Source organism: Perca flavescens, chromosome 2 (assembly GCF_004354835.1).
Source record: "Perca flavescens isolate YP-PL-M2 chromosome 2, PFLA_1.0, whole genome shotgun sequence".
NCBI lineage: Eukaryota > Metazoa > Chordata > Actinopteri > Perciformes > Percidae > Perca > Perca flavescens.
In genome coordinates, this window is record NC_041332.1 from 38,148,593 (window position 1) to 38,164,167 (window position 15,575).

Consider the following 15,575-nt stretch of genomic DNA (forward strand, 5'->3'; position numbering starts at 1 on the left):
CAATGATGGTTTTCCTTTCATTAAGAGAATATGGTTGGGAGTGAGTGGCTCAAGGTCATGTGGATCATCTGACAACTTGGTGATAGGCCGATCATTTAAAATGGCCTCAGCCTCACACATAACCGTATGAAGCCCATCATCTTCCAACATCTGCTGTCGAAGAACGGAATTGAGAATTCTTCTTATCATGCGGATTACATGCTCCCATACACCACCATGATGTGAGCCTGCAGGAGGATTATAACACCACCTGACTCCATGTTGCTGCAACATTCCTTGAATCTGTGCATGATTCAGAGTTGACAGAGCCTCCCTCTTTTTCTGCTCCTTTGCAGTTAGTTGCATTGTCAGACTGGATGCGAGCAACTTGACCTCTCCTAGCAATGAAACGACGCAAAGCATTAATACATGCATCTGTATCCAGAGAATTTGCCACATCCAGATGTACTGCTCTGCTTGACATACAAGTGACTATCACTCCATAGTGCTTAACTGTGCCTCGTCCTTTCTTCACTTCAATAGGTCCAAAATAGTCGATTCCAACATTAATAAATGGCGGAAGATCAGGAAGAATCCTCTCTTTGGCAAATCTGCCATCTTTTGCTCCAACTATCTGCCATTGTATCTCCTACAGAAGGAACATTCAGTTATGACCTCACAGCTGAATTAGCCCTTTTAACCCAGTACTTTCTCCTCAGCGTGGACAGCTTATGGTTACGACCACTATGGGCAAGCTGTTGATGTATGTACCTGATGATGAGAGTGGCTATGTGTTGATCCTTTGAGAGGATAATTGGATGTTTCATTTCCTGTGGTAAGGAGCCCTTTGTGAACCGTCTTCCACCTCTCAGAATCCCATTATCCACATATGGGTCCAACCTGTAGTTAGCACTCTGCCTCATTATGGGTTTCCCAGATGCCAACATAGAAATCTCCTCTGCAAATTGTTGTTGCTGACAATATCGAATAATGGCATGCTCGGCCGCCAAAAGATCCCCTGTCGACCACCTCCAAGTCATCTGCTCCTATTGCAGTTTTCACAACATTTGCCGGCCAGTCCTCTTCTGGTCCATGCAAAAACTCTGAACCACCAATCCACCTACGACTCTGCATGAAATCTCCAACCCTCACTCCAAAGGATGCATCATCTGCTGGTTTTTCCATTGATCCAACACGTCGCCATTCGGATGTTTTGGTGGCTTCCCTGATTATTGTGACCCTGTTAGCCACAAAGGTATGGAAACGTTTGTCCTCATTTTTTATGTACTTCAGCACCAACGTGCTATCAGTCCAAAAGACTGACTCTTGCAACTGGAGCCTTAATTCGCTCTTCAGCATCAGGTCAACACGAACAGCAAGGACAGCTGCAGCCAGCTCTAGACGAGGAATGGTGATCGTCTTCAAAGGTGTAACTCTGGCTTTACCCGTCAGGAATGCAAGATGGACGTTCCCTCTGTCGATCTGCATCCTTAGGTAAGTGACTGTTCCATATCCTGCTTCACTAGAATCCGAAAAATGATGAAGCTGGACTTTTTCGGATTTTCCAAAGCCGTTGGGTTTAATGCACCTCTAAACCTTAAACTTAGACAACACATCCAAGTCCTTCAACCATTTAGTCCACTGATGCAACATGTCCTGAGGTATGGTTTCATCCCATCCAAAATTTCTTCTACAAAGGTCCTGTAAAATGATTTTAGCAGGCAACACCACTGGTGCAAGAAATCCGAGGGGATCATAAACAGAACTCGTCACTGACAGAATTCCACATCTGGTGGAAGATCTTTGAGGAAGCGCCATTTTGAACTGGAAGGAATCAGTCTCAGCACACCATTGGAAACCCAAAGCTCGGTCAACAGGAAGATTGTCTCTGTCAAGACTCAGTTCCCTCAGATCCTTTGCCCTATGTTCCTCAGGTATAGTTTGCAACATTGTGCGACTGTTACTCATGCATTTGGTCAGAATGAATCCAACTTTCTGGCAAAGAGCAATTAGATGTTTGACCAAAGGAGTAGTTTCTTCGTCTGAGTCCATACTCTTCAAACAATCATCAACCTAGAAGTTCTCCTTAACAGTTTGAACAACTTCAGGTGGAAAGTCTGACTGATTGTCGTCTGCAGTTTTCCTTAGTGCAAAGCTGGCACAACTTGGAGAGGACACTGCACCAAACAGATGGACAGTCATGCGGAACTCTGCCACCTCTTTGGTCAGATCTCCCTCTGGCCACCACAAAAACTGAAGGAAATCCCTGTCCTCCTCAGCCACTTTAACCTGATGGAACATTGATTGTATATCACCCATGACTGCTACAGTTTCCTGTCTGAATCTGAGTAGGACTCCAAGCAATGTGCTAGTAAGGTTAGGACCTTGCAGGAGCTGATGGTTCAATGATGTTCCCTTGAATGATGCTCCACAGTCGAACACAACTCTTAGCATCCTCTTCTTTGGGTGATATAGACCATGGTGAGGGATGTATCACACCTTGCCACTGTTACGATCCAGCTGCCATGTAGGTACTCGCTCTGCGTAGCCTTTGATTATCATATCGTTAAGACATGTTATGTACTCCTCATAAAACTGCTTATTGTTCAGGAACTTCCTCTTCAGGCTAAATAGCCTTTGCTTCACTACAGAGAAGTTGTTGGGCAGAGAAACGTTTTCCTTTCTAAAGGGCAATTTCAAGCTGTAGTGACCCTCTACAAGTGTTGCAGAATTTTCCACAATTTCCATGAACTTGATGTCCTCTCTTGATGCTCTCTCAATGAACTCATGATTATACTGCTGATTCAGCAATTCCCCCAATCTTGATATGGAAATCCTGTTGACAGTTACTGCTGAAGAGATGTTGCAGTCGTTACCGTTTAAAGGTCCATTAATAACCCAACCCAATGCTGTCCTTATAGCATATGGTCAGTTCCCTCGGCTGTTAATGACCTCCCAAGGTTCCAACATCTTGGGTGCGTTGCTTCCAATCAACAGGTCCACGTTTGACAGATATGGCCATTTTGCCAAATTTCAGGCATTTTCTCTTGGGTTAGGACTTCTGGTAGATTATAGAAGAGGTTGCTCTCCAACCCAGACACTTCCAAGTCTGAACATTCATATGCCGGCACAACCTTTTCCTGTCCCATGGTTTGCAGCAAAAAGTGCATTCTTCTACCAGGCAGATTGAGTCTTTTCATGAGATGTTCTGAACAGAAGGTGGCAGTACTGCCAGGGTCCAAAAATGCATAGGTGTTAATTATCCGGTCTCCTTTGATGGACTTGACTTGGACTGGCAAAATGGAAAGAAGGCAGCGATCCCTACCAGCCCCTGTATGACCACAGGTTTTATGAGATGCCTTGATTTTGTAAGTGACCTTTTCTTTGGAATGTTCCTTGTCTGTGTTAACTTAATTTCTCCTGTCAATATGAAGCACACTTGGATGGTTCTAACCACAACTGCTACAGGTCAGACGCTCACTGCAGTCACAACTCCTATGCCCTGCACATAAGCAACCGAAGGAGAGCTCTTTCTCCCTCAGAAAGTGTATTTTATCTCGATGCTTCTTTCTTTCGAACCTTTGACAGTCTACCAAAGAATGATCTTGAGAACAACACACACAAGTAGACTTTACTGTAGAGACATATGAGATCGCCTTTAAGTCTCTGTGGCTCTCATTTGATGACACAGGTGCAACGGCGGTTGCAAAGCTATTTCCCTTAGCTCTATTCCATGTCTGTGTTTTTAACCTGTTAACAACCCTTGATCCAGAATTTCCTGATGACGTTTCCTGAATGTCGCCAAATAAATGGTCTGAGAGGACTTTGACATGTTTTTCGATGAATGCAACCAAATCCTTAAACAGAGCTCTGCGGTTGGATTTTTCCAGAATGTCATGTGCAACAGTTCTCAATCGCACTCTTAAACTAAATGGCAACTTGGACATCACTGCTCTCATGTTGCTCGTCATATCCAATTCTTGCATGTACTGTAACTTCTCCATGACAATACAACATGAACGCAGGAACAGAGAGTAGGCTTGTAATGCATTCACATCTTCTGATTTTATTGACTGCCAAGCCAAAGCCTTTTCCATGTATGCAGCAGCAATTTTATATTCATTTTCAAAATTATCATGCAACAACCTTTTTGCATGAGCATAACCTTCCGCAAGTTCAGCATGTTGGCAACTACGAACCGGCTCCCTTGGCTGCCCTCTAGTAAACTGCTCCAGGTAATACAGGCAGTCACCAGTACTGACCTTTTCCTCCACACCTTGTTCAAATTATCTTTTAAATAAGATATATTGAAGAGGATCCCCATCAAATAGAGGAATATCTCTGGCAGGCAATACCATTAAACATTGCTGTTGAACAAGGGCATTTGTAATTTCATTTTGCTTTTGCATAATGGTGCAAATATCTCCAAGATGTTTGTCCTCCACTGGTTGAGCATTGAACAGATATGGCTGATTTTCATCCTCTAGCTGCAGGTTACGCCGAGTAGGATGCCTTTTATTTGCTGGCTGAGCGTGAAGCAAAGAGGGTTGTAAGGTGGATCTGTGTAACTGTACTGTTGTGAATTGTGAGGATAAACCCGGTTTTGTGGTTCAGTCCACTCCCTTGGTTGAGTTATTTGTTGCTAACTTGCCTCCTGTGGCTCCTTAACATTTGGTGTGCTGGCAATGACCAATCTTTACTCGATTGTGGTTTGTTCTGCTGAACTGGCTGGTACTCCTTTGCCATTGCATTCAGCTCACTTGCTTCCTTTCTTTGTGCCTTTTTCAGGTAGGAATTCATAGCGTTTGATAATGTCCTTGAAACACTTTGTACGTCTGAGGCCTGCAAACTGCTAATTTAGCAGTAGATGCTTCTAGCAAAGCTTCCAGCTCCAGCTGTTCCCTTTGCCTTTTTAGCTTTTGCTGTTGCTCTTCCAAAACCTGTATTTTCTTTAAAGCTTCCATACGAACGAGCAGTGCAGCTCTGTCTGCCTCTTCCTTGCAGCAACTAGGACTACAGTTGAAAATTAGCCGACTGGCTAACACTGGCGCATTTACAGAAATGTTGATTAATGTGCATTGTCCTAATATAAATAAATAAATCTTCTTCTTCTTCCTTGACTCTGGCAGAGGAAGCAGTGCTTGATTTTCCACTGCACACACTCTTTTTGCTTATGTGCTTGCTTGAAACATTTGAAACACTGTCCTCTGGATTTATTTTATCATCATCACCAACTTCATCATTATTGTCAAGCTTATTTCCATGCTGTTCAGAACCTGTTAGCCACATTGGAAATAAGATAATTATTACATAACATTTTTGCTTTGAACCATATGTTATGCCTATCCCTTTCATCATCAGGTAGCAAACCCATTAAAGAACCATGAATACCTTTTGCTTCAACACACACGTTTACCAAATCATCAAGAGCACAGTTTACCTCTGATTTATTATCACCTTCTTGTTTAAGCTCTTGTAGCTTTTTCCTCAAATTACTAGCCTTATTTAGCTTAGCTTTCCTTTCACTCTGTAACCTTTCCAACCTTTCAATATGTACTTTAGCAGTTAATTTCACAACACATTTTTCCCTTTTTTTCTCCTTGTGTATCACAGTCATTGCCCATTGCGCAATAGCCTCGGGCCTGTCCACGATTTCACGCATATCCATTGTTCAGTTCAATCCAGTAGTTCACAAAGTCAATTGTAATTTGTCTTTGACAACCAATGCATTGGATTTATGACTAGTGTGCACACAAACAAAAATGGCCTTTGATGGTGTAGCGCTACTCATACCTCGCGCTGGAGCCCTTCCAACCCTTGTGAACGACTCCGCTGTTCGGTATTTGAAGAGCAGCTCCTTTCCTGGCACAGTTGAATGGAATCTTGATCCGATGGTTGAAACGTGGTACACACCGCTACACCATACGCCATCCGCTGCCCGGCCTCTCGCTGATCAGCTGGATGCTACAGCTGACTCTGTGAAAAGCTGTCCATTTCCAGCAGCTTCCGACATCTAACGCCGCCGAGATGAAACTCCTCCAGTTTCTATTGTTTGAGCAAAGTTTTTGACTTGTATAATGGCTAAGCCTAAAAACTTAAAACCACTGAGGGGCTGCTATACGGACTTAAAACAAACAACAAACAAACAGTCTATGGCTAGTAAACTAGCTGACGCACTCTCTTCTAATTTACAGTGCACACAAAGTTCTTCATATCAACGTGCAAGAAACCATGTGTCCATCAAGCTCCATCAACAAACATTTTATCATCTCCGTGAGCGTTGCGCAGTGTAGCAATTTGATGGGGTCAAAAACTGTGTGTGCTCCTTCGCTTAACAGCACCCCTAGTTACCTGTTGAAAGGTTCCTACCTATATAGATGTCACTCATATGCCTACTAGTGCCACCAGTGGACAATTTGTGTCCTACACCCAAACCAATGAAAATGGCTCTTACAGTTACTGTGTTATGCAGTTGAATAAAGCTATTATTTTCTTACTACTTCCTACTTCAGGAGACTGGTGCTACTGGTGTGCCCCTGAGTGAATCACAATTTGCTGCAGTGCCACAGTCAACTCCAAAGAAGACTCTACAAAGAGGTAGTGAATCCGCATCAATCCAGTCTGGTCTGTCCTCCTGCTTGACCCTACTTCTCTCTAGTCCAGAGCCATCATCTGTAAGACCTCTCACAAAGCCTTCACTAACTGGGACATATATAGCACGACTTCCTTCATGGGAACAATCAGTGGTAAGCCTTGCAATGATCAAAGCTTTTAAAAAATTTCCAATCACATTTGCCATCACTAGAGTGTAATATTATTCTTTTGTAATTTCAAGGACCAGGGTGCCACTGCACCATCTTTGGCTGTCCCCCTATCCAGCCCGTGGTGATGTGTCACAAGTGAGTTGAATGGCTTTTCTTTTATCTTTACTACTGTTAGATTTTGTACTAAATAAATAAATGTAAATGTATTTAGACCTCATAATCATATCAGGTATGCTTTCAACAACAACTACGTTGTAAATTTCACATACAACAGGATGATGAAGAACATTCGGCAGCATTGGATATGAGCACGAACTTTGGGGAAATGCTTTTATCCGACACAAGTTTTTCATCATCTAGCGACACCCCACCATCAAGCTCTGGTTCAGGTTCTGGCTCTGGAAGTGAACCGGAAATGAAAAAAAGTGGATTGTGAATGAATCCAGACTATTAGAACTGTTCAATACATGCAACACCTGCGGCTCAGCGGTGGAAAACGATAGTTACTCCAGATTCTATGAGTATAGGCGTAGCCCTCTAAGGCTACGCTATTGGGTTTATCCCTTCGCGCATGCGCAGTCGTGAAGATTTTCTTTCCCGCCCTTGCGTACACTACGGGCTTCAACTATGTCCGCAGATACTGTATGTATACAGAGCGGACCCGTTGTTCATCTCCCAACATCAGCTTTTTCTTCAGCTAATGTAACAAGAGCAGGTGGCCCGAATCTTAGAGGGCTACGCCTATACTCATAGAATCTGGAGTTACAATAACGTAACTATCGTTCTATTTTGTATAGGCTTCGCCCTCTAAGGCTACGCTATTGGGTTAGGGCGAAGCTTATGTAGTCAATGCCACCTGCGACACAGGGTCCACAAGCAGAAAATTTTTTTCTCTCTCATGCACTGGCAGGAGATTGCATCAGAAGCGTTGTTCTGGTAAAACAGCCTGCAATGGTAATGACTTGACCTAGCTGGCTGCAAAGCCCAAGCCATGAGTGTAGGCATGCACGATAGTGAGAGTTGTACATGATTGACAATTATGGGACGTCCATGTTCCTCTCAGTCACCCAGTGTAGGGGGGGTGAGGGTGTCAGACGAGTAACCTACACATGCAGCGGTACATATCATGATTGTAGGTGTGCATGGTCAGTGAGAGGCATAGTGACAACATATATATGAGGCACCGCTTTCCTCCCAGCACCCAGCGCAAAAGGGGGGTGGGGGGGGAGGACGCAGGCAGGTAGAGCACACTTATAATTCTACGTTGAGTGAGGATAGAACCGAGTGGGTTATAGAGGGCTCAGACATATCGCGCAGATAGAAATGGATGAAAGGGCATGGAAATGCCCGGGATGCCGCTGCGCAGATGTCAGCTACGTTCATGCCCTTGAACAGAGCCGCCAATGCCGACAATGGCCTTGTAGAGTGTGCCCGTCTGCCCAAGCTATAGGCCTGGGTGATAACGTCGCACAGCCGGTGAGACAGATGCTGTTTTGAAAGGGCCGCTCCTTGGGAGTGTTCCCTATAGTGTACAAACAGCTGTGTGTCTGCCTTATGTCCGCCGTGCGTAAAACGTTCCGTGATAACATGCGCGCCGGGCATAACCGGTGGAAAACCTCCTCCGCGTCGTTGTCATGAGGCAGGGGGGAAAAACCCTTGAGGGAAAAACACCCTCGACCGAAAATGTAGCCGGTCCGGCGGACTGTGGGGCAGAGGCGAACACCGCTGGAAGTCGTGCGAGTCCAGGGTGTTGATGGATTGCCGTCTGTCTGCCCAGCTGCCATCCCCTTCCCCGCTAGCCTGACAAACCAGAAAAGCTTCCACCAGCCGGTTAAGCTCTTTAGATGGCAGGCGGGCGCAGGACTGGCAGGAGGTGTCGGGGGTGAGAGCCGGGCCCGCGTGTCTTCTTCATGACTGCGCATGCGCGAAGGGCTAAACCCAATAGCGTAGCCTTAGAGGGCGAAGCCTATACAAAATAGAACAAACGGATTATAACCCATGCTTGAATGATCACTCTGGAAGTTGTTCTCAGAGGGATAGCAGAAAATAACCTGATCGTCGGCGCATCCACTTTTTTCACAGGAACCACCCATACCACCATCTTGGACTGGGCTGAGCTTCTTCATAACCCAATTCCAAAGAAAACTCAATAATATTAAATGCAATATGTCAACATTTCAAGATGATGCCACAAAAGAGATCATTCATTTCAAATTGTCAGGTAAATCATCAACTATGTTACGTAACACCAAATTACATTAATTATCTGAACTGTTTTCAAAACAGAATGTAGACATGCTTTGTCTGATTGGTCAATGTTATTCTCTAGGTTACAGAAACAACCAGCTTGGTTGCTCTGGAGATGTTATGATTTTAGAGGGGTCTGGATTATTTGCTTGACAGGGGAGTGGTTGTTGGTGTTGTGACCACTGACAGATCGCCATCCGTCTGCAAACTCATGAAGGACAACTACACTAGTATCCAACATGAATTTGATCCCTGGCATGTGAGCAAGAGTAAGTACATTTTGTGGAAAAGATACAGATTTGTTTGTACCTCACAAGACAAGCATGTTCTCTTTCATTTTATCAATAACTTTGTATACATCATTTTTGGCTGTTTTGTACAGAAACTTGTACTTATATCCAATAAGAAGTACAACAAAGACTTGCAGCAATGGATAAAGTCCATCACTAACCATCTGTACTGGTCATGCAGCACAAGCAAAGGTGACAAAGAGGTAAGAATATAAAGTAGTACATAACATAGCTACAGTATTTTCGGTTTAGAACATTTATTGTTATATCATTGATAACAAAACATGTTCCTGGTCGGTGTAATGACAGTGGCAGTAAATATTAGTAATATGCTTTACCTGGCACATACCGTAAAATTTGCACCTGTAAAGTATTTCACCAACTATGACTTCAATCAAATTGTGTACGTATTGTGTATTGTGTGACTGTGTACGAAGATGGAAGTCACTTCTGCACCACATATGTCGCATTCACCGGTGGGAGGAGGATGGTGCTCAGTACACCTGCCATCACCCAACCCTAACAGAGGATCAACAAAGGCGCAAAAGGTGGCTAAGACCAGATTCATCAGCTTTTGTGGCACTGAAGGGAGTATAGGCCATAATGACTATAATAATGTTATATTAAAACCATACTTGCAAACTCAGAAGGGCTAAAAAAGGTGACACATCTCTTCTGTGTTTTTCAGACATCGGTCTGATACTTCTATCTCGGCTATTTCTCCAGTGAAATACAGACACACGTTTACACTGCTTAGCTGTCAGCATTTTAACCGTGTTTACTCCAGCTACTAGCTAACGGTAGGCTAACGTTACCTGCTGTCAGGTGTAGCGTTAACTAGCGTCCCGTGCGGCGATGTTTCAGTTCCCTCTAACGTCCATTTTCGGAGCATCAGAGAAGCGCAGTCATTTAAGTGGCACCTAAATAAGGCACGGAAATCCACGTTGCTATTCGGTCCCGTAGATAACGGTCGTTAAGGCACCGGTGCCGTATTAGCACCGGGTCTGTGCAGGTGCGATGAATCGTGTACAAACCAATAGGGTGTCGGAACAGTATGTTTATACTTCTCATCCAACCACAATCAAATTCACTCTTTTTTGTGTGTGTTTTTTGAACGATGACAAGCCGGAATGAAAACAAGCCGAACTGAAATAGGAGTAACGAGGCTATTTTTAAAATGTAAGGAGTAGAAAGTACAGATAATTGATAAATGACGGAATGTACATGAGATACTTGATCATGAGAACTGCATTAAATGATGTTAAACCAAATTTTAACAGGGAAAACTCCCAGGAGTACAAGTTAAAGTGTGAGGGAGCTAGCATGAGCCCAACATTAATGTATTACCCTTAGATTCAAAAGCAGATAAGTGCGTCTGCATGGCAACAAAAAGAAAGAGTGTCTCTGTGTTGAGAACGGCCGGTGACAAGGAAAGCCTACAAGATATAACAAGTTAAATCTCGGCAATTCAGGCCGGTGGCAATTTAATGCCTGCAAAATAAAGACAATTCAAATCTCTGCATCTCAGGCCGGTGAAATGTAACGCCTGCAAATAAATTAAAGAAAAGAAAGATGAATCAAATCTCACCATGTCAAGGCTATAGCAATGTGATGCCTGCAAAATAAAATTGAATTAAAGCTGCGAGCAGCGATGGACGGGCCCTCGCGCCTCTGCGCGCGTCGGGGTTACCGGCGGATTCCGCTCCTTGCGACACTCAGACGCCGCGGATCGTCAACAATGAAAAGGGAACTCTCCGCCCAGTTCAACAATAGCTTACACAAGACTATACGTCATACGGTTCACTAGCTGTGAAAGGGGGCGTGGATAAAGCATAGGGGGCGCGTCCAACCATCACCAATTAGAAATGAAGCCTCTGCTGAGATGAATGACACCTCACACAAGGGTATACCTTAAACGGTTCAAATGTTATGAAAGGGGGCGTCGCTTACCATCACCAATGAAGAAGGAAGGCTCTGCTGAGTTCAATGATACTCCACAAAAGGGTATACCTTAAACGGTTCAAATGGTATGAAAGGGGGCGTGGCTTATGCATAGGGGGCGGGCCAAACCATCACCGATAAAGAAGGAAGTCTATGCTGAGTTCAATGACCCCTCACACAAGACTTTACCTTAAACGGTTCAAATGTTATGAAAGTGGGCGTGGCCTGAGTAAGTGGGCGTGGCCTTATTATAGGGGGCGGCTCAGTATCACACGTAGACCACACATTCTGAGTTTCATGCAAATCGGATGATGTTTGTCATATAAGGCGCATTTCCTCTTGCAAGCGGGGGGCGCTATGACCAAAAGTCAATTTTGGCCTGTAGGTGTCCTCAGGCCTGGACCCTTGTCAATCGTGAGAAATTTCGGGCAGATACGACAACGTACACTCAAGTTACAACAACTTCTTTGTTCATCGCTAAACACTAAAAATGGCCGCCACGCCACGCTCACACCGTCTGACGAAAAGTTTTTCTTTTAACAACTTTTCATCTTTAACATCTTAAGATGGCACAGACCGAGTTTGAAGTTGATCGGATGAAATCTCTAGGAGGAGTTCGTTAAAGTACGACATGTGGAAATGGCCAAAATCGCACTAATTTCGAACATTTAATTCAAAATGGCGGACTTCCTGTTGGGTTTAGGGTATGGCTCTAATGACGTTTTTTGTACATCTTGACATGTTACATATGTGTACCAAGTTTCGTAAGTCTACGTTAAACGCACTGCAGGGGCTCAATTTTCTTAACTTTCTAGGGGGCGCTAGCGAGCCATTTTTGTGCGCCTATTCCCGAAACCCTTAAAATACGTAAATCTTCACCAGACTTGATGTGACCGCCAAATTTGGTGAGTTTTTGAATATGTTAAGCCCCTCAAAAAGCCAATTCATTTGACGGGAAAAAGAATAGAAACAAAGAAACAAACTAAAAAAACTTAAAATCCCCTCAATTCAGGCTTGTTAAAGTCAGCAAAATAAAGACAAGTCAAATCTCGGCATAAGGGCCGGTGGCAATGTACGCCTGCAAAATAAAGATGAATTAAATCTCGGCATCTCGAGCCGGTGGCAATTTAATGCCTGCAAGACAATTAAAATCTCGGCAATTCAGGACGGTGGCAATTTAATGCCTGCAAAATAGAGACAATTAAAATCCCCTCAATTCAGGCCAGTGGCAATGTACAGTATAGGCCAAAAGTTTGGACACACCTTCTCATTCAATGCGCTTCCTTTATTTTCATGACTATTTACATTGTAGATTCTCACTGAAGGCATCAAAACTATGAATGAACACTTATGGAATTATGTACTTAACAAAAAAGTGTGAAATAACTGAAAACATGTCATATTTTAGATTCCTCAAAGTAGCCACCCTTTGCTCTGATTACAGCTTTGCACACTCTTGGCATTCTCTGGATGAGCTTCAAGAGGTAGTCACCTGAAATGGTTTTCCAACAGTCTTGAAGGAGTTCCCAGAGATGCTTAGCACTTGTTGGCCCTTTTGCCTTCACTCTGTGGTCCAGCTCACCCCAAACCATCTCGATTGGGTTCAGGTCCGGTGACTGTGGAGGCCAGGTCATCTGACGCAGCACTCCATCACTCTCCTTCTTGGTGAAATAGCCCTTACACAGCCTGGAGGTGTGTTTGGGGTCATTGTCCTGTTGAAAAATATGGTCCAACTAAACGCAAACCGGATGGGATGGCATGTCGCTGCAGGATGCTGTGGTAGCCATGCTGGTTCAGTATGCCTTCAATTTTGAATAAATCCCCAACAGTAAAGCACCCCCACACCATCACACCTCCTCCTCCATGCTTCACGGTGGGAACCAGGCATGTAGAATCCATCCGTTCACCTTTTCTGCGTCGCACAAAGACACAGCAGTTGGGACCAAAGATCTCAAATTTGAACTCATCAGACCAAAGCACAGATATCCACTAGTCTAATGTCCATTCCTTGGGTTTCTTGGCCCAAACAAATCTCTTCTGCTTGTTGCCTCTCCTTAGCAGTAGTTTTCTAGCAGCTACTTGACCATGAAGGCCTGATTCGTGCAGTCTCCTCTTAACAGTTGTTCTAGAGATGTGTCTGCTGCTAGAACTCTGTGTGGCATTCATCTGGTCTCTAATCTGAGCTGCTGTTAACTTGCGAATTCTGAGGCTGGTGACTCTGATGAACTTATCCTCAGCAGCAGAGGTGACTCTTGGTCTTCCTTTCCTGGGGCGGTCCTCATGTGAGCCAGTTTGGTTGTAGCACTTGATGGTTTTTGCGACTGCACTTGGGGACACATTCACATTTTTTGCAATTTTCCAGACTGACTGACCTTCATTTGTTAAAGTAATGATGGCCACTCATTTCTCTTTACTTAGCTGATTGGTTCTTGCCATAATATGAATTCTAACAGTTGTCCAATAGGGCTGTCGGCTGTGTATCAACCTGACTTCTGCAGAACACAACTGATGGTCCCAACCCCATTAATAAGGGAAAAATGTCCACTAATTAACCCTGACAAGGCACTCCTGTGAAGTGAAAACCATTTCAGGTGACTACCTCATGAAGCTCATTGAGAGAACACCAAGGGTTTGCAGCGCTATCAAAAAAGCAAAGGGCGGCTACTTTGAGGAATCTAAAATATAAGACATGTTTTCAGTTATTTCACACTTTTTTGTTAATAATTCCATATGTGTTCATTCATAGTTTTGATGCCTTCAGTGAGAATCTACAATTTAAATAGTCATGAAAATAAAGGAAACGCATTGAATGAGAAGGTGTGTCCAAACTTTTGGCCTGTACTGTACATTGTAGCTTGTGTCGCCGCTGCCGACTGCAGCAATCTTGCTTAATACTGGACCAATTTCAAAGATTGTTGTTCCCATTAGTCACTTAGACACAAAAACATAGGAAAATAGGTTGAAAAAAACGGTAGTTACCCTTTAAAGCTGTGATCAAATGCAACATGATATATTCTTGAAAATATACTACATCTTTAATATATCCATCGTCCACTTATCCGGTATCGGGTCGCGGTGGGAGCAGCTCCAACAGGGGACCCCAAACTTCCCTTTCCCGAGCAACATTAACCAGCTCCGACTGGGGGATCCCGAGGCGTTCCCAGGCCAAGTTGGAGATATAATCCCTCCACCTAGTCCTGGGTCTTCCCCGAGGCCTCCTCCCAGCTGGACGTGCCTGGAACCCCTCCCTAGGGAGGCGCCCAGGGGGCATCCTTACCAGATGCCCGAACCACCTCAACTGGCTCTTTAATATAACAAGTTTCATTTTATTAAAGACAATAGAAGTGCAGAAAGATTATATTTTAATGTTACTTTAGCACTCTGTAGAAGATAAATGTTTTTGAAAATCTAACAAAACAAATGATACCATCTAATGCTAAGCTTATACTAAAGCTAAAACTAGAAAAGCAACTAAACAAACAACAATAAAATCAATAAAAAAGCAAGTCTAAAGTAGTGAGTTTTTAAAAGAGACTTAAAAGAAGACAGTGTGTTGGCTTCCATGATCTCTTCCGGTAGGTTGTTCCACAACTGGGGGGCCCAAGCAGAAAAGACCTGATCACCTTTAGTTTTGAGTTTTGACTAGGGAGTGACCAAGAGTGGATGGACCAGATGGACTGCCAATGGAGTGATTTTTAAATCAGTGTTATCTGTTCTCTCCTGTTGGACCTGGTAATGAGTCTCCCTGTTTCTGCAATGCACGAGTGGAGGTTGCTTAAGTGAACAGAAATTTACAATTGTGTGTCTTTGGCATAGAAGTGGTAATTAGGGCCCGAGCGCCGACAGCGCAGAGGAGCAAGGGCCCGTCCAACGCAGCTTGCAGCTTTAATTGATATTAGTGTTTCCTAATTATTTGCTGGAGCGTTAGCGTGTAAATGGAGAATAGTAATGGCCCAAGACAACAGTCAACAGTCAACAGTACCCTGGGTAACGCCATACTGTAATGGGATTAAAGATGAATAAGAGTTGCCAATTTCCAAACAGAAAGACCTTCCAGACAGATAAGAACATAACCTATTTAAACTCAACCCTAAAATGCCCACCTAGTTTTTAAGAATTAAAATACTTTGATCAATGATGCAAAAGCCGCAGAGAGACCGGAGTAAAAAAGTGTTTTGACCACATTCAGCTGCTAAAAGAAGATAATTTAAAAGCCTGAAGAGTTCAGTTTATGTGCTAAAACCTGCTCTAAAAGCTGATTGGTTTTGGAGGTCGACATAGATGTTTCGCTAAGGAGAGTCTGCTGTGATTGACAGTGTGGTGCCTGCTGCTCATCACTGCTGCAGACTGAGAC

The 15,575-nt window shown here is 43.8% G+C and overlaps 1 long non-coding RNA gene across 1 annotated transcript; it reads left to right on the top strand.

Annotated features, from left to right (window-relative positions):
* The first annotated feature begins 6,513 nt into the window (after positions 1-6,513).
* Positions 6,514-8,956, top strand: LOC114573894 (uncharacterized). The gene is made up of 3 exons (XR_003694985.1): positions 6,514-6,725; positions 6,815-6,878; positions 8,826-8,956. It is a non-coding gene; the product is annotated as an uncharacterized LOC114573894 (long non-coding RNA).
* Positions 8,957-15,575: the final 6,619 nt, after the last annotated feature.